General features: G+C 43.0%; 1 protein-coding gene across 2 annotated transcripts in view; it reads right to left on the reverse strand.

Moving 5' to 3' along the window:
* gab2 (GRB2-associated binding protein 2) overlaps positions 1–23741 on the reverse strand; it is a 118752-nt gene that overhangs the window by 67541 nt on the left and 27470 nt on the right. The window contains exon 1 of one of the 2 annotated variants that reach the window (XM_060944147.1): positions 10254–10929. The exons of the other annotated variant lie outside the window; for it this stretch is intronic. The gene's annotated coding sequence lies outside the window, so the exon portion shown is untranslated. Of the gene's footprint in view, positions 1–10253; positions 10930–23741 lie in introns of those variants that run through there. 2 annotated transcript variants of the gene reach the window in all.

The raw sequence follows: 23741 nt of genomic DNA on the forward strand, positions 1-23741 counted from the left end.
CGTGAGACTACCGCTTAAAAGCTCACTGATGTCACTGTTTGCGCCGCCTAACGACATCACGTGACGTCCACCCACTTTCGCTAACTCCACCCAATGTGTCCACCCACTTCCAGCCAGCACGGTTCAGCGCGGTTGTAGTCGAAATGCAACTCCAACAGCCCCGCTCAGCTCGACTCAGCCCAACTCAGCACGGCACGGCTCAGCCCAGCCCAACTCAGCCGCATTGATAGTGGAAAAGCGGCATTAGACCGCTCGGCCATCCTGATATTCCACACCGTTAAATGCAACTAGAAACCTATTCAAAAGGATAACATGCCATTCAATGACCAAAAAAAAAAAAAGTTTGACAAACTGCTGTCAGATAAGAGAAATCAAACCCTTCTGGCACACTGTTATTGGAAAATAATCAACTTTCGGGTAGTAACAGGACACGTCGTATCATCCAGTTGTTGGTCGTTTTCCTATAACAACGCACTCCATTTTGTTCCGTACATGTTACACATAGAAGATAAACTAGTTCACTGCATAGTCATAAATCCATTGTGTTAAACTGATAACCAATTTTCTAGCGGACTAAATCAACATTTATAAAAAGGACGTGATCTGAATAATAAACAATTAAAACAGAATAGTCAAGTTGGCATTGGCATTTAAACACTCCTGTAGAAACGCCTTGTTTGTGTATTTTGGTGTGGCTGCTATGGTAGAGCTGGAAATCCCGCCTAAGAAAGCGTCTCCTGCTACATCCACTCCCACTCCAAACTGCCACACTGTGCACACTACAACCCATCATCCTCTTACTGGTGCGTGCACACAGACACACTCACATTCGACCACAAATACACAACTGGTCTCGATTTGATCTGTATCTTCATCACCCGAGGAACTGAAATGCTGAGAGTCAGAGGGAAAGAGGTAGGGGGTGGAAGAGGGTAGAGAGAGGCAATCTTTTCACTGTTCCATCTCTCGTTGCAGTAATCTGTGGCTCTCACCTACAGAACACGACTTAATGAGAGCTGGAGCATTGCCCAGTTCAGCACGAGGAGGTCACCACGACCCGGAACAACTTGTTCCTGCTGTACCGAACGTACACAAAAACACTCAACATTTTTTCTAGGAATAATTCAAAGCATTTGGCTCTTACAACTGGATTTGGAGACCCAAATTCACCATGAGAAATTCTGAGATTAAAAATCTACGCTCCATATGTGCTTTTATTCACCCTAAAGCTCTCATAAGCTCTGAATCAACAAAATGGACAACAAAACAAGCTAATCCTCCTCCTCCTCCTCATTCCAGGTCCATCTATCAAACTTGACCTGCCAGAAGGAAGACTGAAGTCTGAAAAGGAGCTCGAAGTACTTCTTGTTTTCCCCCCAAAATGTCCTTGACTTAGTTTGCCGCCCACGAGAGCTCAGAAACCTGATGAGAGGACACTCCACATCTGTCAAGGTAGCAATCACTGGCTATGAACTCATTCCAGCTGAAAGCATGCTTACTGCCGTTTCATAACGAGCTGTTTATGCGTACACCAAACTCGGTCTCCGATTACAACGTGAAGATTGTGAGTCCTGCAAGAGTATAAAATGTTAGTTCAGTTTTGTACCCAAGTGCGTTTGACTGCATTTTGTAACTTTTCGACTAGTTCCAGTGGCTCTTACTCAAAACGTGTTCATTAGAGGCAAGAGGACAACTTCCTGTTCATAACAAGTACTGTATACATAATAAAAACACTGCTGTCCTTTTGAAATACTTTCTCTAAACATGATCCGTTTCAAATTCCCACAGAAAATCTCATGTCTACAGCAAAGAAGCTCCATAATCCTTTGAGGCACGATGCAGAATGACCATGGTGTCCTCTTAAAACATGAATTTTAGCTTTAAAGTAGTATTTGAAGAATGAACAAACTATCAACAGGGTTTCCCCAGGTTTTACCACCATAAATTTAAGACTTTAAGACCTTTTTAAGACCACTTAAATGAGAATTAAGACCTACATCGCACCCATTATGCGGTCGTAGAACACCAGATCAAATTCCCAATAATGACAAATGTTTCAAGTAAAAATACTTTTATTATAAAAAGTTATATACTTGGGGGCGTCGTGGCTCAGGTGGATAAGGCGCCATACCATAAATCCGGGGACCCGGGTTCGATTCCGGCCCGAGGTCATGTCCCGATCCCTCCCCGTCTCTCTTTCCTGCTCATTTCCTGTCTCTACACTGTCCTATCCAATAATAAAGGTGAAAAAAGCCCAAAAAAATCTCTTTTTTTTTTTTTTAAAGTTATATAGTTAAAAGTCATTATGTGCATTGCTTGTCAAAGCTTCACATTCAAGACAAGCAAGACCGAATTTTGTTATGTAAGACGTTTCGTTTTTTCCACAGGAGAATGTTGTAGCGACTTCCGAGTCTGGGAACACAGCCTTAAAGAGTTCGCTTATGCCCTCATTCGAGCTGTACGAGTGGTGTTCCGTAATTGTTTTTAAAATCCAGAGCACCTCTGCCCGAAGTGTCGGGGTTCCACCGACACCCATCATGCCACTGCTCGGCCCTTGTGTTGTCGCTAGCCTTGCTGATGATGTCTGGCTTGGCTGATGCTGCTGACGTTCGACAGTGGTGCTAGTGCCAACTCCAGGTGCATTCAGAGATTGAACCGTGCAGAACTGAGCGATGGGCTGGTGGCGGTGGAGGGCAGATGCAATGTGCTTTGAGCTCTTCATGTGAGACTCTAAAGCGAAATGACCTATAGTGGACAACTTGAAGGCCTTTCGACAAACACAGCATCTTGCTTCAACGTCGCTTCCAGGAACCTCCCTCACCCAATCACGATATCTTTCATCTGAAAGCCACTGCTGATTAAAATGACACTTCCCCATGCTGCGATTCGCAGAGTCTCCTCTCCACCACGGACTCCAACGACTGCGCCGGCGCGAAAGTGTATCAATATTGTTTCTTTCTTTGCGCATACTCCAAGAAATTCACTGATGTTACGCAAAACCCACGTTTTCACATTGTAGAATAGTGTGAGTAAATTTAAGACCTTTGTTTAAAAAATTAAGACTTGGGCAAAGCAATTTAAGACTTAAGGCCTTAATTTTGGAATATTAAATTTAAGACTAAGACTTAAGACCCCGCGGCTACCATGATCAACTGAAGCCAACCTTGAACCTCCATGAAATCGGACACGAAAAACTGCCATTGCTAGTTGTTATTGTGAACCAAATCACTGAATTAATTAAAGAGGGAAAAAAATGTTCTGTAGTCCAAAACTGCATGTTTTCAGACGAGATGCCAGAGGCTACATTATAGGAAACATATATATGTTGCACAAATGATAGGAAAGATGTCGTTAAATGCTTTTATTAGCTACACCAAGTAAAAGAAAGTTTTCATTTTTGTTAATTCTCAGTGGCACAGATGCTCAAGATATTGCCACATCTACTTAAAATTGGTCTAGCTTTAGAGCAATGCGAACAGTCAGCCATTTGTGTTTAACTTATGTTTAAAGAATTTAGCAATTGCTAGGAATTTAGCAGCTCATTTGCCTAAAAATGTATTTTCGTAGCAAATAACTTTGCTACGAAAACAAAGTTCTAAAAAAAAAAAAAAAACCACGCCAATTATGGCAGTGTACAGAATAATGTCTCATGACTTTTTGACATGAATTGGTCATTACATGGGCAGTAGTGGCGCAATGGTTAAGGCTCTGGGTTACTGATATCTGAAGGGCATGGGTTCGAGTCCCAGCACTAGCAAGCTGTTGGGCCCAAGCTGTCTGCTCCAGGAGCACCGAGTCATGCCGCTCCGGATAAGGGAGTCTAATAAATTCCTGTAACGTAATAACTGATGGGTTCAATGTAGGAGATTTTAGCATGAAAATATTAGTGTTCTTTCTTAAAGGAGAACTGAAGGCAATTTTTTAAAATCATCAAAATTCTATTTCTCATTTTACTAAATATAGGAATGCATTTCTGATAGCTATTTTGTCACTGCTATGGCAAGTTCTGAGTGTTTTGAAATACGCTATGTAATATATCGGTCGATATGTCAAAGCAATGGCCGTAAACGAGATTCGTCGAGACCTGTGCGAGACATCGTAGGATGGAAGTAAAACGTACAGCGGAAGTCAAAGTGACCAACATCTGCCAACGTTGTCAAAAGACGTGCGCGCCCTCTTTCGAATGCTGACGTGATCAAGCCGGAAGTTTTGTTTGTTTTGATAGCAATCAGGAAAGTTTGGAAAAAAAGTAGGCAGGAATCGTCATTTAAACTCATTTTTGTGCAATATTTCGTTTGGAAAACAGTTTTCAAAATGGCGGCACTGACACCTGGCTGACACTTCACGTTTCGAAGTCTCGCACAAGTCTCGTGAAGATCGCGCGGATAAGCGACGCCTGCCGTGGACCAAACGAACTAAATTCAACACGGCTAAGAACCGAATAGGCCGATAAGTATATTTAATTGCAATTAGTTGCCAATACGAGTCACGATATAAGGTTACTAAAACCGAACACGTAATTAAATAACACGTTAATTAAAAAATAAAGCAAGTTTAAAAATGACTTCGGTTCTGCTTTAAATAAACCCTTTACACAAGTAAACCTGACTGCCTTTGACCAGTAAAAGAAGACCAGGACCAGATACCATGATGAACCTAGCTTTCATTTGTATAAGAGTTCAAGCTCAATTTTATTTCTTTAATACTTATAACAGAAGACATGTTCACAAAGCAGCTTTACAGAAAACCATATGCTGATTTAACTCACTAAAGAGAATGCCAGAATATGGTTATTTTTACGCAAATCTTGTTTTACTCAAAGGTTAAATCTGGCTACAAAACAAAGCTAGCAAATGGACCATAATGTGTGACAGCAATGTCTGTTTAATACAAGGAAATCATCTGAAGACAAAGGGAACTGTTTTACAGGAGTCAGGTTTCTTAAAATAGACGCAAAACATGTTCTTCTTTATCTGGTCAAAGACATTTCACTCTCTTATGTCCTATTTCTAGAAATCACGATTGCAGAAGAGCTACACGCAAAATGAGATCTTATTTCAGGCCTAAAAAGGAGAACTGAATACAGAGCAGCTTCCCAGTAAACCCAAACACGACACAGAATATTACTGGACAGGACAAGATCATTGCAGACGCCTTCATACAGATGTTTCTCATTTTAGCAGCTATATGTACAGAGATTTGTCAAATCTAAATATGTTCATTTAGATCCTTGTTTACATTCAGCCCAAACTCTCTCACACTGTTGAAAATCTCCATTTACTTGAATGTTTATGTAAACTGAAGTGGTCATTAGTGTCAATGTTAATATAACTACAGGAAGCTTGCGGGTCCTGGCAGAGCGCAACACGTAACTAACGCTATCTCAGCATGTTCGACGATTTTCAAAAATCACCTCGCTTCTGTGTTAAAGTTTTAGAAAACCTACTCCAAATATAGACCCTTTTCAGTCACGTGACCTTCGTAAACGCGACCGCCATTTTGGACATGTAGTGGACTTCGGCTCGAATTGGTTTGAATGCGAGGAAGGCGACAAACATAAAAGAAAAAGGAGCGAGATGCAGAAAACTGTATTTACTAGTTTACTGTAATTATGATCTGGCAGCTATTTACACCGGATCCAGTGTAAATAGCTGCCGGAGCGTGCGCCGGCCGGCCGCGGGCTAGCGCGCTCCGGAACCTCGGACGTTGGCTCCGGCAGCTATTTACACTGGATCCGGTGTAAATAGCTGCCAGATCATAATTACAGTAAACTAGAATGGAATGTTAACAGCAATGTAATGCCTTTTCTGGCTAATTTTATTCGTCTTACCTCCAACAAAGTGGTCACTACACAAGCGTCGGTCAGCATCTACTGGGATCCGATAAAATGATAACCCTGTGCACATCCAGGTGCACAACAATATAGTGGCATGATGGAAGTCTTGCTGAAAATAAACACTTTCTTTGCTGCCGTTCCTCAATGTTGGCTGTGGTAAACTACTGGTAGTACACGTCCAAAATGGCGGCCGTGTTTGTCGTGACGTCACGTGAAAAGGGTCCATACTGAACAGACAATAAAAATATCATGATCACGGTTATCGTCAATCAATCCAATTTATATTGTGCTTAAACGAAATGTCGCTTTATATACTTCAATGGCAATTGCAAACATGTAAAACAGATCTCAGCTTATACTGTACCCTGTCCACACTAGGGATTTTGTACCGATACGATACTACTTTCGTACTGCAACACCTGTCCACACTAGCAACTATACCGGTACTGTAGCGGTATAACTGTATCGGTACGAAACCCACAAATGTATGGGTTTCGTACCGGTACAGTATCGGTACTGTAGCGCTTCGCTGTAGTGTGGACAGATGAAGCGGCTCTGTATCGATACAAATATAATGCGCATGCGCAAAGTCACACACCTCAATCGATGTCTTCGCTGAATAAAATAGTGAAGAACGGAGATTCGTTTTCTTTGTTTCTTTCTCAACTGCCTCGCGCGTTTTATACGATTCGACTGAATAAATGACCACCAGAAATACAGACTGTACATTGACAACAAAAAGCACACACACGTTGTTTCATCCGCCATATTCTCGGAAGGAAGTTACTCGGTAACCACGGAAACATTTCGCGCACGCGCATTTCAACTACCGTGAAAGAAAACCGCAAACATTTCTCGCTAGTGTGGACAGATGCACTAAACTGTACCGGTATACTTTGTATCGATACAGTTATACCACTATCGTACCGGTATATATGTGAACACAGCATTAGATAGACATGCGAAAGTTTCCAGGGTCTGGTATTTATTCATGGAGTAGGGAAGCTAAAATAATAAATCAAAAAAGTTCACCTTTCACCTTCATTTGGCATGAATTAGACTATGGCAGTTATAACTTCTAAGAGAACCACAGCATTGTACAGGAGGGATAGGAGATAGGCATCAGTCAGCATGTTTTCGCACGCATATTGAGTAAACATGCTAACCAAACAGGCCCTGTGCATGTCTTACAACCGCGACTTCACAGAGCCTGGGTGTGTGCAACCACTCTTCAGGGGAGGAACTTGATTCAGGCTTCACTCTCACCCCTTCACTACCTGCCTCACACAAACACACACACACAGCTGAGCAAACACAATTGCAAGCCGAGTGTCCATACCCCTCCTATTTGTCTACCAATCTTATTACAAAGCCTGGATGTCGGTTAGGCCTCGCTACATTATCCGGGGTACTTCGGAAAACAGTGAAAGTGCTTGGATTTGACTCATTAGTCTAGAGAGACACTGTTGACCAACCAGAAGGCCTCATGTAGTACTGGTTTTGAACAGCATCTGATTTTGTTTGATCGAAAAGTTATGGTCATCCAAAAAAATTCAAAAAGTCCTTTGGGGTATCTACTGGTCTGATGCAATCCAAATTATGAATTTCTGATCAAGGATTTCATTGGCTCAGCTGAAGCCTATAGAGGCACCTGTCTGTACGGTATGTTTAACAAGAGTTCGAGTGTTTAAGAATGTAATTGGTGTGCCAGCTTCGGGTAGCGATTCTACAGTCACGGTGTGGCGCCACTGCGTTCTGGCTATGCAAGTGCCATGTTACATAGCCTCAGTTTGTGATGTAACCCTCTGTGGCCGAGTGGTCTAGACTCAAGCGTGCTACCTAGAAAAGGAACTAATTTTACAACGCTGGTTTGAATCCTGGCATTGACGCATTTTTGAGCAGGCTGTTTTGTCCATTTATGTACTGTAGCATCTATCTGGTGGCACGGTGGTGTAAGTGGTTAGCACTGTCGCCTTACAGCAAGAAGGTTCCAGGTTCGAGCCCGGTGGTTGGCAGGGCCTTTCCGTGTGGCGTTTGCATGTTCTCTCCGTGTTTGCGTGGGTTTCCTTCGGGTGCTCCAGTCCCCCCCCCCACACACTCCAAAGACATGTGGTTAGGCTAACTGGTGGCTCGAAATTATCCGTAGGTGTGTGTGAATGGCTGAGAGGAGAAAACCTCTATAATAAACCAGTAGAAGGTAACGGGAAACCACGACTGTAATGCTCCCTAGACACTTTGATGGCTGAAGCCGTCAGAGCGGCCACGTCGCTGTAGTAATATGCCAAAATGGATGAATGGATGGATGGAGCGTCTATCTGTCCCAGTCAGACAAAGGCTAAGCTCAGACCTGCACAGGTCTCTAGTTTTATGTGTAAAATTTAAAAATAGCAAAATTAGGCATTTCAGAGAAAGAAAATCACTTTTGTCACATATGCAAGTACCGTGAATTATTATTACAACATATCTGAGTACATAGGCTAGTACACTAAGATTAGAGAACAGGTTCAGTGCTTATAATGCTGCACTGGATGAGGGAGGCTTAAAAAGTTCTTGCTCAAGGGCCGTACAGGCGCATTATTTGGTGCTGGGGCTTGAACTCGCACCTTCTTCTCAGTAGCCTGATCAGTCACCACTGCCTTAAGTATGATTTAATAGCGATCACTGGATTACTCCTCACCTTGCATAAGTGAGGTGGTGTGCGTGGGGCTGCCTGCAGGTTATGTGGCTTTTGCTCTTGCTTAATGTCGGATTGGTGTGCAGCGTCATCAAGATGGATTAGCTGAAAAGTCTGAAAGCTATTCAGTAGACAGTTTATTTTCTGGATCTCAATTTAAGAATAAGAAAGAAAAAAAAACAACCCAGACACACCTCACTGGTCCATCCTCATCAACATTTCCGTCTTACTGCCAACACATCACCGTGCAACAAGAAAAAAAAATATTTCTTCAGTGCGGCACAAACTGAGACGCCATCTTATATCTCACTCTTCCGGGTGTAGAAAGTTTGCTATGTACTTTATACTATCTAGCATGTTGTACTTTCACACAAACTGCAGTGATTAAAGGGATGTTTTGTACCAGGCCTTGCATTTTGGGTTCTTGTGTGGATAGCAGCTGCAATATTCAAATATTATTTGAACAGTGCCTGGAAAATGATTATTCAAAAACATTATACCTGAAACACTTCGAGCCAATTCAGCATTAAACAAACAATTATTCGCTGAAGGCGAAGTGAAAATCGGTGAATAAGAACAGAGACAAAATCGAAGTTATTGTTTCACTGAGCCTGAGGCGGATAATTGTTTTAGTATGAATACACAGTATTTAAAAATAAATTTTAAAAAAACGTATTCCAAAAAAATTTGTATTCAAACTTCCAAAGCGGCATGCAAATGCAATAACGGCGTGGTGCAGACTTGCCACTCGTCTATGCTGAGTCACATAAAATACTTGGTTTTGAAATCGATAAATTAAAATCACAATTCCACCTTACCTTTGAATAGTTTTAGACTAAACTTCGTAGCACCTTTAGTGCTTTTAGGACCAGCGTTCGCTTTCATAATTTGTAATTCTTCCTCACATGGCCGGCACGGTGGTTAGCACTGTCGCCTCACAGCAAGAAGGTCCGGGTTCGAGCCCAGGGGCCTTTCTGTGTGGAGTTTGCATGTTCTCCCCGTGTCTGCGTGGGTTTCCTCCGGGTGCTCCGGTTTCCCCCACAGTCCAAAGACATGCAGTTACGTTAACATGGGGCAGCCTTGGGCTGAAGTGCTCTTGAGCAAGGTACTTGGGAGCAAGAGCACTCCCTGGGCGCTCTGGTGTGGCTGCCCACTGCTCTGGGGGGGTTGCGCACGTGTGTGTTCACTGCTTCAGATGGGTTAAATGCAGAGGATGAATCTCACTGTGCTTGAAGTGTGCATGTGACAAATAAAGGTTTCTTCTTCTTCTTCACTTAAGGTGACGAAGCAATTCGCAGCCATTTTGCCAAGACGCTTGAGGTGATTATCGAGAAATAATCTGAATCTCTTGACCGGGGTGGGCAAACTTTTTGGCTCAGGGGCCACATTGACTTTTGAAATTTGCCAGGCGGGCCGGGCCAACACCAAATTCATACATATCGAACATAAACCGGAAAAGCTTTAGTGTTATTGTAAGGCCTTCACTGACAGAGACCCAAATGAAGATCAGATTGACATTTATTTTAATTCTGTCAACAAAGGCAGAGCAGAAAAATGCTTGCAGTTCAATAGATTGGCACATAAAAAAATAAATATATACACAAACACCAGCACTACAGCAGCCACCCACGACAACCAAAATTACTAAGTTGTACTTTTTATATTATTATGTCTGTAAACATGTGACTACCATCTTATTACAGCTCCAACATAGTTTTAAAAAGAGAAAGTGTTAATACTCACGTTCACTCAGCAACCGCTGAGCTGTATTCGTCCGTGCTTGCGCTGACTGGTTGTTAGCATAATTAGCATACTTGGAGGAAAAGTGCCATTTGATGATGTATTCCTTTAAAACTGCAACGGTTTCTTTGCAAATAAGGCATACAGCCTTTGATCGGACTTCAGCAAAAAAATATTTAGTTGTCAATTCTTTATCGAACACCCTGCACTCACTGTCCACTTTTCTTTTTTTAGGACCACTCACTGTAAAGTTTTATCCTGTGTTCTCGAGATCATCAGTGGCACGGGCGCCAGAATGATTTCCATGGCACGCGCTGCACCACTCTGCAAACGTAATCTCGCGTGAATACGACTGACTGGAAAGACGGATCTCTAGAACACCTGTCTACGTGATAACACTGATGCTTATAGTTTATAGATCTGCTCAATCGTGTTTATATGATTGTCTTCCGCGGGCCGGATTAAAAACGCCAACGGGCCGGATGTGGCCCGCGGGCCGTAGTTTGCCCACCTCTGCTCTTGACCAATCAGTGCACAATTTCCTACAATCATCTCTGTATTTATACTAAACATTGTTAGCTTACGCTGAAAAAAAAAAAAAATATGAAATGCAACCATTAGTTCTCTACTTGATTGCTAAGTGGCAGCCATTTACCAAGTTTTCTCTTCTGACTACAAGTTGGACTAAACATCAATATCAAGATCTATAAAACAAAAAGTTAAAAAGTGTGACAGGTAACCATTCATTTTCTATGGAAGCGTGCAACGTAGAGCGCCACACAGATTTTCTCAAAATGTATGCAAATTAGGTACGGCATGGCAAAGCGACAAATCCAAACTATGGCTCCAGGGAATTCCTCGGAATAAATTAAAACCTCTACTTTCTTAGTTTCTACAAGCATTTAGCCAGCATTCAACTGCATCTCGTGTTCGAAATAGAACAAAACCCGCAATCTCCTGGAATGGAAACTACTTTTTAAACAAAAGGTATCCCTGCCATGTGTATACGTTTTGGCTACTACCATGTTATATCAGACAGCGCACACCCACAAGCAACAAACGCTAACAGTCATCAAACTCTCCCACAAGAGAGAAGATACAAGTGTCACATGTGACTTTTTACCTGGTGAACGCAGGGGAAGAAAACTTATTCACTGAATAGCTTAATGCCTGTTGTTCAGGTCATCAATGACCAGGTCAAGCCATTATTTAACCACCAAGTGTTATCAACAGAGACTTTTTTTTTCCCCACTGTTGGTTTCAAAGTGGCCTTTAGAAGTAGTAAACACAATGTTTAGTCGGTCAAATTCCTATATTACCAATAATACTAGTCTAACAGATGAAGAAAAAGGGGGAAAAACAAACAAAAAAAAACTGAAAGGCAGATTACAATGGGCTTTACTCCATAAAATTCTTCCAAAACAGCTCATTTGTGTGTCGCGTCTCAATGCACCATTATCATGGTAGTAAATGAGGTGTGTGCCTCCACCAGGCCCAGGACAAGCCATCAGTCATCACGCAACAATAAGCTACCAAATAGCAACTTAGCCTTCTACTTAATTAGCCTGGCAACTTGCCAGTTTACACTTGAATGGTGGCTGAACTGGGATAGTACACAGTGATGGTCATAAATCACACCTTACCATTATCTACTATCATCTTATTATGGCACACTACTTACCATCATTACTAAACATGGAAAGTGACAGCACAATGAGTCATCTCATCTCATTATCTGTAGCCATTTATCCTGTTCTACAGGGTCGCAGGCAAGCTGGAGCCTATCCCAGCTGACTACGGGTGAAAGGCGGGGTACACCCTGGACAAGTCGCCAGGTCATCACAGGGCTGCACATAGACACAGACAACCATTCACACTCACATTCACACCTACGCTCAATTTAGAGTCACCAGTTAACCTAACCTGCATGTCTTTGGACTGTGGGGGAAACCGGAGCACCCGGAGGAAACCCATGCGGACACGGGGAGAACATGCAAACTCCGCACAGAAAGGCCCTCGCCGGCCACGGGGCTCGAACTCGGACCCTCTTGCTGTGAGGCAACAACGCTAACCACTACACCACTGTGCCGCCCACAATGAGTCATGTGGTGTGAAATCATATTTATTAAAACACTTGAATCAACCTCTCACTTAAATCTTTTACAAAACCTCTCATTCCCCTAACGTGTCCCTAACCAATTTGTCATATAATGACAGCTAAAGGAAAGGGTTATCCCATATACCCACAATCTGTTACTGATATACAAATAAATAGCATCATCCTCATAACCTGTAGAAGTATCCCACGTGTCATGTGAAACAAATAATCTGAAGACCAGTGGCGAACCGTTACTATTCGAGCTGGGACTTGAGCTCAGCCAAAACTTAGCCAGACACTCGTCAAAAACGGAGGAGAAACAACAGTTGAACTGCTGAGAAAAATCTGCAACAAGATCTGGCAGATAGGCAAATGGCCAACAACACGGACCCAGTCACTTATCGTCACTCTCCCAAAGAAAGGCAACCTCCAACTATGCCAGAATTATAGAACGATCAGTCTCATCAGTCATGCCAGCAAAGTGATGCTAAAGGTCCTACTGAACAGGCTAAAACCACAGGCAGAGGAAGTCATTGCAGAAGAACAGGCTGGGTTTCGCAGTGGAGGAAGCACCACAGAACAGATCTTCAATCTACAAGTTCTGTGCAAGAAATACTCACAGCACCAACAAACCATCTACCATGTCTTCACTGACTTTAAAAAAAAAAGCATTTGATAGTGTGTGGCATGACGCGCTGTGGGCAACAATGAAGAAATATAAAACATGGGCCAAAAGCTGATCAGCACCATTCAACATCTGTACGACAAGGCCAGTAGCGTAGTACTTGTGCAAGGTTCTTTGGGAGAATGGTTCCACACCACAGTTGAGGTGCGTCAAGGCTGCTTCCTGTCGCCTACGCTTAACATCTTTCTTGAGTGTATAATGACAGAAGCTCTCGAAAATCAGCAGGGCACAATCAGCATTGGTGGCAGAATCATGACATTGATGGACTTGCAGGAGAGGAGGAAGAACTTGCCAGCTTAGTAGAGAACATCAACAAAGCATCCACAAGATTTGGAATGGAGATCAGTGCAGAGAAAACAAAGCTGATGATGAACAGCCAGATCCCGATTGCAACAAAGATTTCAGTGAATGGACAGGAACTTGAGACAGTGAGCCAGTTCAAATACCTAGGCTCTATAATCAGTGAGGAGGGTTCCAGAACTGAAGTACTGTCCAGAGCTGCCCAGACATCAGCAGCCATGGCAAAGCTCAAACCAATCTGGAGAGACAAGATCATCAGTCTCAGGACCAAGCTGAAGCTCCTGCGCACATTGGTCATCTCCATCCTTTTGTACACCTCGGAATCTTGGACACTGACAGCAGAGCTCCAAAGAAGAAGCCAGTCAGTTGAGATGAGATGCTACAGAACCATCCTTGGCATCTCCTACCTGGACCATGTCACCAACAAAGAAGTCCGCAACACCATCTCGCAGAACAATCGGCAGACATGAAGACCTCCTCACCACAGTTAAAAAGAGAAAACTCAGATGGTACGGACATGTAACCAGATCCAACAACAGCCTTTCCAAAGTCATCCTACCAGGCACGGTCCAGGGCCGCAGAAGAGGCAGACAGAGGAAGAAATGGGCTGACAACATCACAGAGTGGACCCAAAGAAGCTTCACGGAGACCCAGAGAATGGCACATGATCGTGAGAGATGGAGAGAGCTGGTGTGTTTATCAGTACAGCGCCCCCACGACCACAGCTGATCATGGGACCGGTAACCAAAAAAAAATCAACAGGGCAAAGGATTTTGTAAGGGATTAGTGGCAGGCTGCCAGGTCGTGCCGTTGATTTTTTTTTTAAGATAGCTTTTTTGGGCTTTTTTCACCTTTATTGGATAGGACAGTGTAGAGACAGGAAATGAGCGTGAGAGAGAGACAGGGAAGGATCGGGAAAGGACCTCGGGCCGGAATTGAACCCAGGTCCCCGGATTTATGGTATGGCGCCTTATCCACCTGAGCCACGACGTCCCCTCGATGTTGATTTTAAAAGTAACCAAGTAAATTACAGAGGGAAATGAATACTTAAGTATGGAGTTTAAAAAAAAAAAAAAAAAAACCTGTGGTGAGCGTGTGTGGAAGAAGAGTCAGGAGACAGAAATCTTAATTTCTCGGTCATTAGCCTGTGCTTGACTGCTTTATTAGCATTCGCTAACACTACTGATGAACGCTACACCGGCTGGAAGGTGACTTCATTGCTGCACTGACAGCACCAAGTCGCTGTTAAGCTCGTGTTAGCCTTCGAGAAGGCCTAGGTCGATACATTTTTAGTCTCTCTCACTATAAATCAAAATCTGATTGGTTAATTCATCAGTCAGTTCCTACATAAACATACACTGCCATGGCCTTTTGTCCCAGCAATGAAGTCCTAACCAATGAGTGAGCCAGGTCTATATTTAAGAAGTTAAATAACATTTGAAAGGTTATGTTCGGGCCTTCTCCAAAGGCTTACAAGGCCCTGACGGGTCCCTTGTACTGAAGACACTTGTGATGCTCTTAATTATGCAAAGAAAGCTGATGTACTGACACATTGATGATCATAGCCTTAAAAATGAAAGAATTAGTGACAATAAGAAAAATATAACCCATTGTTGAAGGAAAATGTTCCTCCTGGGTTGTTCTCTTGCTTTTCGGAAACGCATTTCCTTTCTAGTTTGGAGAGATTTTTGTATCTCACCCGACCATACGATACACATCATCTCTGTCATACATGTACAAACACACACACGGGTGAGCAACATGGATCGAGACGGCATATGTCAACCGAGTTCCTGCCGACAGAGCAGGTGTCGTCTGTCTATGTTTACATTAGTGGCACGAGGTTAAGTCATCAGGAGGTTAAAATAAACGGTGTACGATCTAAAGATGGCAAAACATTTAATATATATATATATTATTAGTCCAGACAGATATAGTGTGTTTATGTACGGCTGAGCAGATGGCCATTAATAGACGTGCTTTATCACACACACACACACACACACACACCCCTACCTCTTAGTCTTTTCAGTCTTTTGATTTTGAAAAATTTGTTTTTTTTTCCCCACAGTTCACATTCTACGTTTAAAAAAAAAAAAAACACACAACACTTTTCCACATGATTACCAGCTAACCGACTATTAAAATCTTCATGTATCAGGGTGTTACCCACAAATACACAAAAAACATTTCCAATGAATTAACCCCCCCCACACACACACAACATTACCACTTGAGCAAAGAGTGAGGCAACAAATTAGCTTCATCCCTTCTTTTTAGAGCTCTTATGTGTAATCTTGCTTTTTCCTTGAAAAGATCCAGAGCCTCTGGTTGGTAATGGCAACATTCCATCCCACATAGCCCAGGAAATAAACAGGAGGAGAGATTAAACAGAGCGGTGGAGTTAACAGAGCTCGAGAGGTTTTGCTGGGCGGACGCATTAGAGTCCCTCTGCAACTCGCATTAGACTGCTCGCCTTCCCCGATAGTCAAAACAGAGCTTCGGGAAGACCAGCAGCTGTGTCATGTTTGACGTGATGGTAAAGTGCTAACCACCCACAACACACACACACATGCAGGATTAGACATGTTCTTCCATGCTTCACATGAAGAGTTTCACAATTCAGGATATTCACAATGATGTCACAGCTATGAATACGATGCTTTCACGAACAGGATGAAGTACGTGAGTCTAGTGAGCGTGAAGTAACTTCAACCTGGAATCCAGTAGTTCGCAGTCGATCGTTTAGGAAACTGGCTTTTTGTATCAAATTGCAGAGGGCCACTTGGAGAGAAGCAAAGACAGACTGAAGATAGAGGGGACACATGGGAAACACCAATCTTGTTCTTGTTTACTAAAAGTTTGTGCAATCAGACCTATTTTGTAAGCAGCCACTTCTAGACCGAAAGAAAAGTGCGTCTCTGAATACACGCTAGTATTCATTCAAAACGCTGCTCAAGCTAGCGCTATGAGTGACAGCAAGGCATTCGAGTTAATCAGAACTCTTTGTGCTGCTTCCTATGTACCCTGCCATCTGGGCTGCAACGGGTTTTTGTGCTACTGCCACAGTGAAATCAATGTGGCACTGAGCGTGAATGTCAGTAATTCTGACTCGAACCATGTTATCAATCTGACAGAGAGCTAAGCAGCTTTTTGAGCACATTTCCCTTCTAGGATTATTCTACTCTTTCTTGTTTCAATAGATAAAATACGTAATACATTGAGGGCATTGAGCACACCACAGCCATGTTCTTGAAACTGATTCATCAGGAGGTGTCGATTAATTTCACAGAACAGCAGCAGCAGCAGCTCGGACAGTACTGCCAGCTGCAAGACAAATCACATGCTTATATTCATGTCTTCAGTCTAATGTCATTTCTATAGGCAGTAGTCAGTCATGTGACTTTTGCTTGCGAGTTTACTTCCGGTGGATGAAGTGGTGGTCAGGCAAACCGATTCGACTGTTATGTAAAGAGCTAGTGAAATCGTCTCTGACTATTTTCACAGTTTAGAGGCCAATGCACGGTCAAGACACGTTCGGAAAGTTGCTTTGTGCGATGGAATGGATCTTTCCACGCTAGTAAAGAAGGATTTTTCATATGAATTGGAAAAATTATCCATCCTTTGAGTTCCCCGACATTTCAAACTACCTGGTGCTGCAGACAGCGTTCTACACATACCCCTTTTCCACCAAATCAGTTCCAGGGCTGGTTCGGGGCCGGTGCTGGTGCTGGTTCACAACTCGTTCAACTTGTGAGCCAGCTGAGGACCAGTTTGCTTTTCCATAGCTCGCGGTGCTAAGGGAAGCCACGTCATTGTATACGCCAGTTACGTCGCTACGTTTGCATAAACCTTGGCGCGAATATCGAAGCAAAAACAACACGGAAGAAGCGGCAGCAGCAACAACAAGAATAATAATGGATGACTTCGCGTTTGTACAGCTGCTGCTTCTCGTCGCTTAAAAATGGCGATCTTTCGTGGTCTTGTTATTGTTGTTGGTCTTAACAACTCCGCCCCCCCCGCTGACGTAAGCGGTTCTTTCCTCTGTCCCAGCAGAGAGCTGGTGCTAGCCTGGAACCGGTTTTTCTGGCCCCAGAGCCAGTTCCTTGTCAGTGGAAACAGAAACCTGGTTCCAAACTAAGCACTGGCCCCGAACCAGCCCTGGAACTGCTTTGGTGGAAAAAGGGCAACAGACAAACAGATGAAAACCTGGAAGAGCATGGAGAACAATTTTTTTTTTTTTTTAATACATGTGGCTCGCTTTCTGTGCGGAGTTTGCATGTTCTCCCCGTGTCCGCGTGGGTTTCCTCCGGGTGCTCCGGTTTCCCCCACAGTCCAAAGACATGCAGGTTAGGTTAACTGGTGACTCTAAATTGAGCGTAGGTGTGAATGTGAGTGTGAATGGTTGTCTGTGTCTATGTGTCAGCCCTGTGATGACCTGGCGACTTGTCCAGGGTGTACCCCGCCTTTCGCCCGTAGTCAGCTGGGATAGGCTCCAGCTTGCCTGCGACCCTGTAGAACAGGATAAAGCGGCTAGAGATAATGAGATGAGATGAGATGAGATATGTGGCTCGGTTAAAGATCTAGGGATCAAGACACTACAAGGTAAATCCTGTATTGTTTATACTCAGGTAAGTCAGGATTTTTGTACACGTCTTTGCGATGTTTGCTAGGACGCTACAAGTTTAGGGTGTACACAAACCATAGCCACTCGATTCTCAATCCTCCCTGCTCTTCTCTTCCGGGTAAATAATTCACAAAGATCCACAGAAACCCCTTTAAAGACCTGGGTATTGGTGAAACAGGATGGAGAAGTGATCACGGCTCACTGTAACTGCATGGCCAGGGAAGCAGTTTCATGCTGTTAACTCATGAGCTCCGCTTTTGCGTTTACATGGATTATATCAATTATCTTATCTATCTAGTTCAGCGTAGGAGCCCAAGCTACATCATCGTCCTTGTACAGATTGCTAGGACATCCTGATAAATAAAGTGAAAACATATGCATTAGTTGACAACATGGTGACCACGATCAAACAGTAAACAAAAATACATGAGGACCTAAGCGTCTCCTGAGCGTCAAAACATCACGAAATAACGGAAAATGGCGAGAAAAGCGATTTGCGAATCCAAATGCAATAAATCAAAGGAATTTACAAACCTTTCACGAAGTGATGACTGCAGACTTGAGCATTTTTCAACTCCGCTCCCCTCCATCACAGCAAAAGGTTCAAGAGCCACCTTTCTCGTCGTCTTTTGGTAAAACCCTTTGCTTTCACCCTTTATGATCACTTCACGAGGAACCCGGAAGAAACGTATTAGTTTCATGGTTCATTTGATTCGAACAGTGCAAAAGACCACAAGTGTGGGGCATTTTAACGACTAGCAAGATAGTAACGCTTCGTGAACAGTGAGTTTAGCTGATCACCACTTCATGTCTTGCATATCTAATGACGTGGATGTGACGTCGGATGCAGCTCACGCATACTAAATATTTAAACGGCGACTTTTATGGCAGACATTCCAAATGCATTAAAGCTAGACGGCCTTTCGATTTCATAAAATCGGTGAAATTTAGTTCCCTCTGAAATTTGGTCATTGTGATACGTGTTTATTTCTGTAACATCTCACAAAACCCAGGCCGTTCTGTGGCTGGGAAGTTATTTAATTTGAGGGGATTCCCGAGCAAATAATGTGCATGAAATCGCTCGCTTCATGCAGTCAAGCAGACAGAGGAGGTCCGTATGCGCATGCGCAGGTTTACCTTCTTTTTTCCCCCCTCCTTCTTCTTTTGGGTTTTACGGCAGCTGGCATCCACAGTGTTGCATTGCGTATAGAACATAACGTCTTTTCTTCTCGCTTTCCGTTACTGTAGCCGGTCTTTCACGTTTCATTCGCACACTCACATGCTCCATTTTTCTCTCCTGTTTCAAATTTGTATCCCACAATGCCTTGCGTGAACAGGGAAAGCCCACCATGCGATGCATGACGTAGTATCTTGAATTGGGTCATGGTGAAGCAGGAAAAAAATAGCGGAGAATTTAGGGCCACGTGGCTCTAAATTCATTAACTGTTCTATTAATAAACTTGGAAGTCTGTGATATGAATTTGGTACTTTTCGGTTCACTAAACAAAAATTACTGTCAGGGAAAATTATTTTTAAATGACCTACACTTGAAAAATCTGAAAGGCAGTCTATTTTTAATTCTAATACTTAACAGGTTAGCCCTGTGATGACCTGGCGACTTGTCCAGGGTGTACCCCGCCTTTCGCCCGTAGTCAGCTGGGATAGGCTCCAGCTCGCCTGCGACCCTGTAGAACAGGATAAAGCGGCTACAGATAATGAGATAAGACTTCACAGGTTTATAACAATAGCGTATGGAGGAGGAGTCTCCAGGATCAGCACTATGTAAAGGTTTCTGCCACGTAAAAAAGCTTTCAAGATAGAGGATACTGCACTTTGCAGTTTCTTATTTAACTGCATTTATTTTTGTCCGATTCACTTCAAGAGGAAGCGAGTAACTTCAGGTTATACTGACGCAAGGTAGTTGCTGTTATATCATTAGGTCCTATGTTACTTCAGCAAGATCACACAAAAGGGTGCTGTTATACCGAATATCAACAGTAAATGTACATAACTATAAAGGGATAATGCATATGACATGCATCTCTTTAATAAAGAAAACTTTCAAATATTTGCAAACTGCTGTGACATAAGATGAACAAGTAGTCTATATTGTAATTCATAAATTCCAAGGGCACCAAAATCAAGGAATTTTCAGACATTTTTTCCCCCATTGTGCACAATACATCAGCAAAAGACAACAATTTTTTTTTGTGAAGACTCACTAGCCATACGATCCCTTATATGCAGAAATATAAAAAGATTTAACTAATCAACTTCCTCGTCCCATTTGTCCAACTGCTACTAACCAGGGAGGGTGAAGGCCACCACATGCATCCTTCAAGACACATGAAGCCAGCCAACAACATCTTTTCAAACTGTCGTTCATCCAACATCACAGGGCAGCAGAACGCACCCTGAGAAAAAGTGCTATCTACCCTCTTCTGCATACACGAGCTGAGAGATGCCCGTGATTGGCTAGTGCCTCTGACTGACAGGGGAGAAAGAGCATATATCCCTCCCACCCAGACTGTGTGAATAATTCTGATCCCTTGGCTCACAGCAATAGATGGCGATGGCATTTTTGGGATTTTCCAGATGATCAAGCAAAAATGTTGCACCATTCTGGAGCCCAACTGGAATCAGCGCTTAAAAATGAACAAATAAATAAACAGTGAATGGTGAAAATGTGAGCAAATAAGGCAGCTGGGCCATAGAAGGTTCACGCTGCACGCTACACGCGTGTAAAGAAAAGTGGACAAACGTAGCATGACTTGCTCTGGGCCATAGAACGGCGTTCACGCTGCACGCTGCACACTTCACGCGTGAAGCGAGAAATGAACATGCACACTTTTTTCTAGGCGTGAAGATGGAAATTCCAGTCAATGCATGCACGACCCCAAGGTCACCGCCGCGCCAGCCAATCAGAACGGGTCTAGGGAGATAAAATGGATGACTACCGAGAAAAGTTGAAGTTTAATGGCCCAGGGTCCGGTTCTTCACGTGAACGTGTAGCGTGCAGCGTGAACCTTCTATGGCCCAGCTGCCTAAAGAAATAAATGCAGGAGTACTGTATGTAATGTGGCAAATCATATGATACAACCCTGGGGGGGTTTAGTTTAATAATAATTTAAATATTAAAAAAAAAAAGTTAACACAAAAAAAATGAAAAGAAGTGAGAAAACGAGTCCATTCAGGTACATGATATAAATAACTATTCAGTTATAAAAGTCCTGTTCCGACCAAAAACAGCTCTATTATATCATCTTAACTGATTTTATTAATGAGTAAACTTTTCAGCTTTGAAAATTATGTCCTATGAGACATATACATGCAATAATCACAACTGATCTACTACTAACGTAACACCATTATACTTATACATTTTTCTTGCGAACACGCACTGCGATTTAGAAACACAGCTTGTAAGCAGGTCACTGCTGGATGACAAATTGCCCGAGTTCTACACAATGCAGAGGTTCAAAAGGACTGATTTTTGAAATTTGACAAAACGTCCGTTTTGAGGTGGGGAGTTGGAAAAGTATTTATATGCAGTAGATTAGGCAAGGCTCTGAATTTAAAACAAACAAACAAACAAACAAACAAACAAACAAACAAAAAAAACTACCAGTGTTACCTCCCAGTACTACGCCGTCAACACACATGGGGAAGTAGTAGCTTGGTGGTTAAGGCATTCAGAGACTTATCAGAAGGTCATGAGTCAAACCCCAGTACTGCCAAACTACAATTGTTGGGGTTTCGAGCAAAACCCTAAAGCTCCATTTGTTCAGTTGTACCCGGTGTCAATTACAAGTTGTTTTGAATAAAAGTGTCAACCAAATGAGCAAATGTAAAACACATGCTGCCAAGGCAGGAGCCCCTGAATACACGTACACTGGTGTTGAGTTGGGTTCTGATTGGGTAGATGGTCCACAGATGCCCCTTTTCCACCAAAGCAGTTCCAGGGCTGGTTCGGGGCCAGTGCTTAGTTTGGAACCGGGTTTTCTGTTTCCACTGACAAAGAACTGGCTCTGGGGCCAGAAAAACCGGTTCCAGGCTAGCACCAACTCTCTGCTGGGCCAGAGGAAAGAACCGCTTACGTCAGCGGGGGGGGGGGGGCGGGGGCGGAGTTGTTAAGACCAACAACAAAAGACCGTGAAAGATCGCCATTTTTAAGTGACGAGAAGCAGCAGCTGTACAAACACGAAGTCATCCATTATTATTATTGTCGTTGCTGCTGCTTCCGTGTTGTTTTTGCTTCGATATTCGCGCCAAGGTTTATGCAAACGTAGCGACGTAATGACGTATACAGCGACGTAATGACGTATACAGCGACGTAACTGACATACAGCGATGTAATGACGTGTCTCCTCTTAGCACCGCGAGCTATGGAAAAGCAAACTGGTTCTCAGCTGGCTCACGAGTTGAACGAGTTGTGAACCAGCACCAGCACTGGCCCCGAACCAGCCCTGGAACTGATTTGGTGGAAACGGGGTAAGAGTTTATTTCTTCTCCTATTTATAGAGCCTGCAGTGTCACAGCGACCTGAGTATTTCATCTGAACATATATTTTACTGAAGCTCCAAGGATATGAGAAAAACTTCAAGTATTTCAAAAGTGATTGAACTTAAAAAAAAAAAAAAAAGGGGGGGGGTATGTAACCTTTAATAAACCATCAGATTATTCTAGTGAATTAACCATGAATGGTTCTTCAAATAGATTTCGAAGATTGCTCTGTGATTTCATCATTGGGATGCCATTTGTGATATTAAAATATACAAACATGGATGTAACATGAAAGAGCAAGATATTCTAAACACAGGAACAGCGTGCTTCATAACAATCTGTGCATGTTTTAGATAGAGAGAACACACTATTTGGAAGGCAACATTTTTTTGGCCTGTCCAAGCTCACTATACTGTACTCACACTTTACTTTGAAATCTCATCATAAAAATACTTCATATATATATATATATATATATTTTTTTTTTTTTTTACATTAATGTGTGAATCCATTTAACATTCCCATGAGTCATCCATTCTACATTATGAAAAACGTACAGTGCTAGTCAAAAGTTTGGACACCTAATTCAATTTTCATCTCATATCATCTCTAGCCGCTTTATCCTGTTCTACAGGGTCGCAGGCAAGCTGGAGCCTATCCCAGCTGACTACGGGCGAAAGGCGGGGTACACCCTGGACAAGTCGCCAGGTCATCACAGGGCTGACACATAGACACAGACAACCATTCACACTCACATTCACACCTACGGTCAATTTAGAGTCACCAGTTAACCTAACCTGCATGTCTTTGGACTGTGGGGGAAACCGGAGCACCCGGAGGAAACCCACGCGGACACGGGGAGAACATGCAAACTCCACACAGAAAGGCCCTCGCCGGCCACGGGGCTCGAACCCGGACCTTCTTGCTGTGAGGCGACAACGCTAACCACTACACCACCGTGCTGCCCCAATTCAATTTTTATTAATTAAAAGACACTTCATGTCTTAAAATGCATATTCTGGACCAATTTCGTGTTTTTTTTGTTTTTATATGAAAGTATGTCCCTTTACACACTCATCCAGAAGGGTAATTTTGCACAAGGCCATCTGTCTACAGCAGAAAAAAATAAAATAAAACGCATCTGGAAAAATCCCAAGGGAGTCTGGAGCCAGATTCGTGACGTTACCTGCGGAAGCGCCAGCAGGCTGCGAGAGCTTTGCACAGTTTCAGTGCACAGCCTGTGTAGACCAAGCGCTCCCATTTCTCTCTCATTGTCCG

Source organism: Neoarius graeffei, chromosome 17 (genome assembly GCF_027579695.1).
Source record: "Neoarius graeffei isolate fNeoGra1 chromosome 17, fNeoGra1.pri, whole genome shotgun sequence".
Taxonomy (NCBI): Eukaryota; Metazoa; Chordata; class Actinopteri; order Siluriformes; family Ariidae; genus Neoarius; species Neoarius graeffei.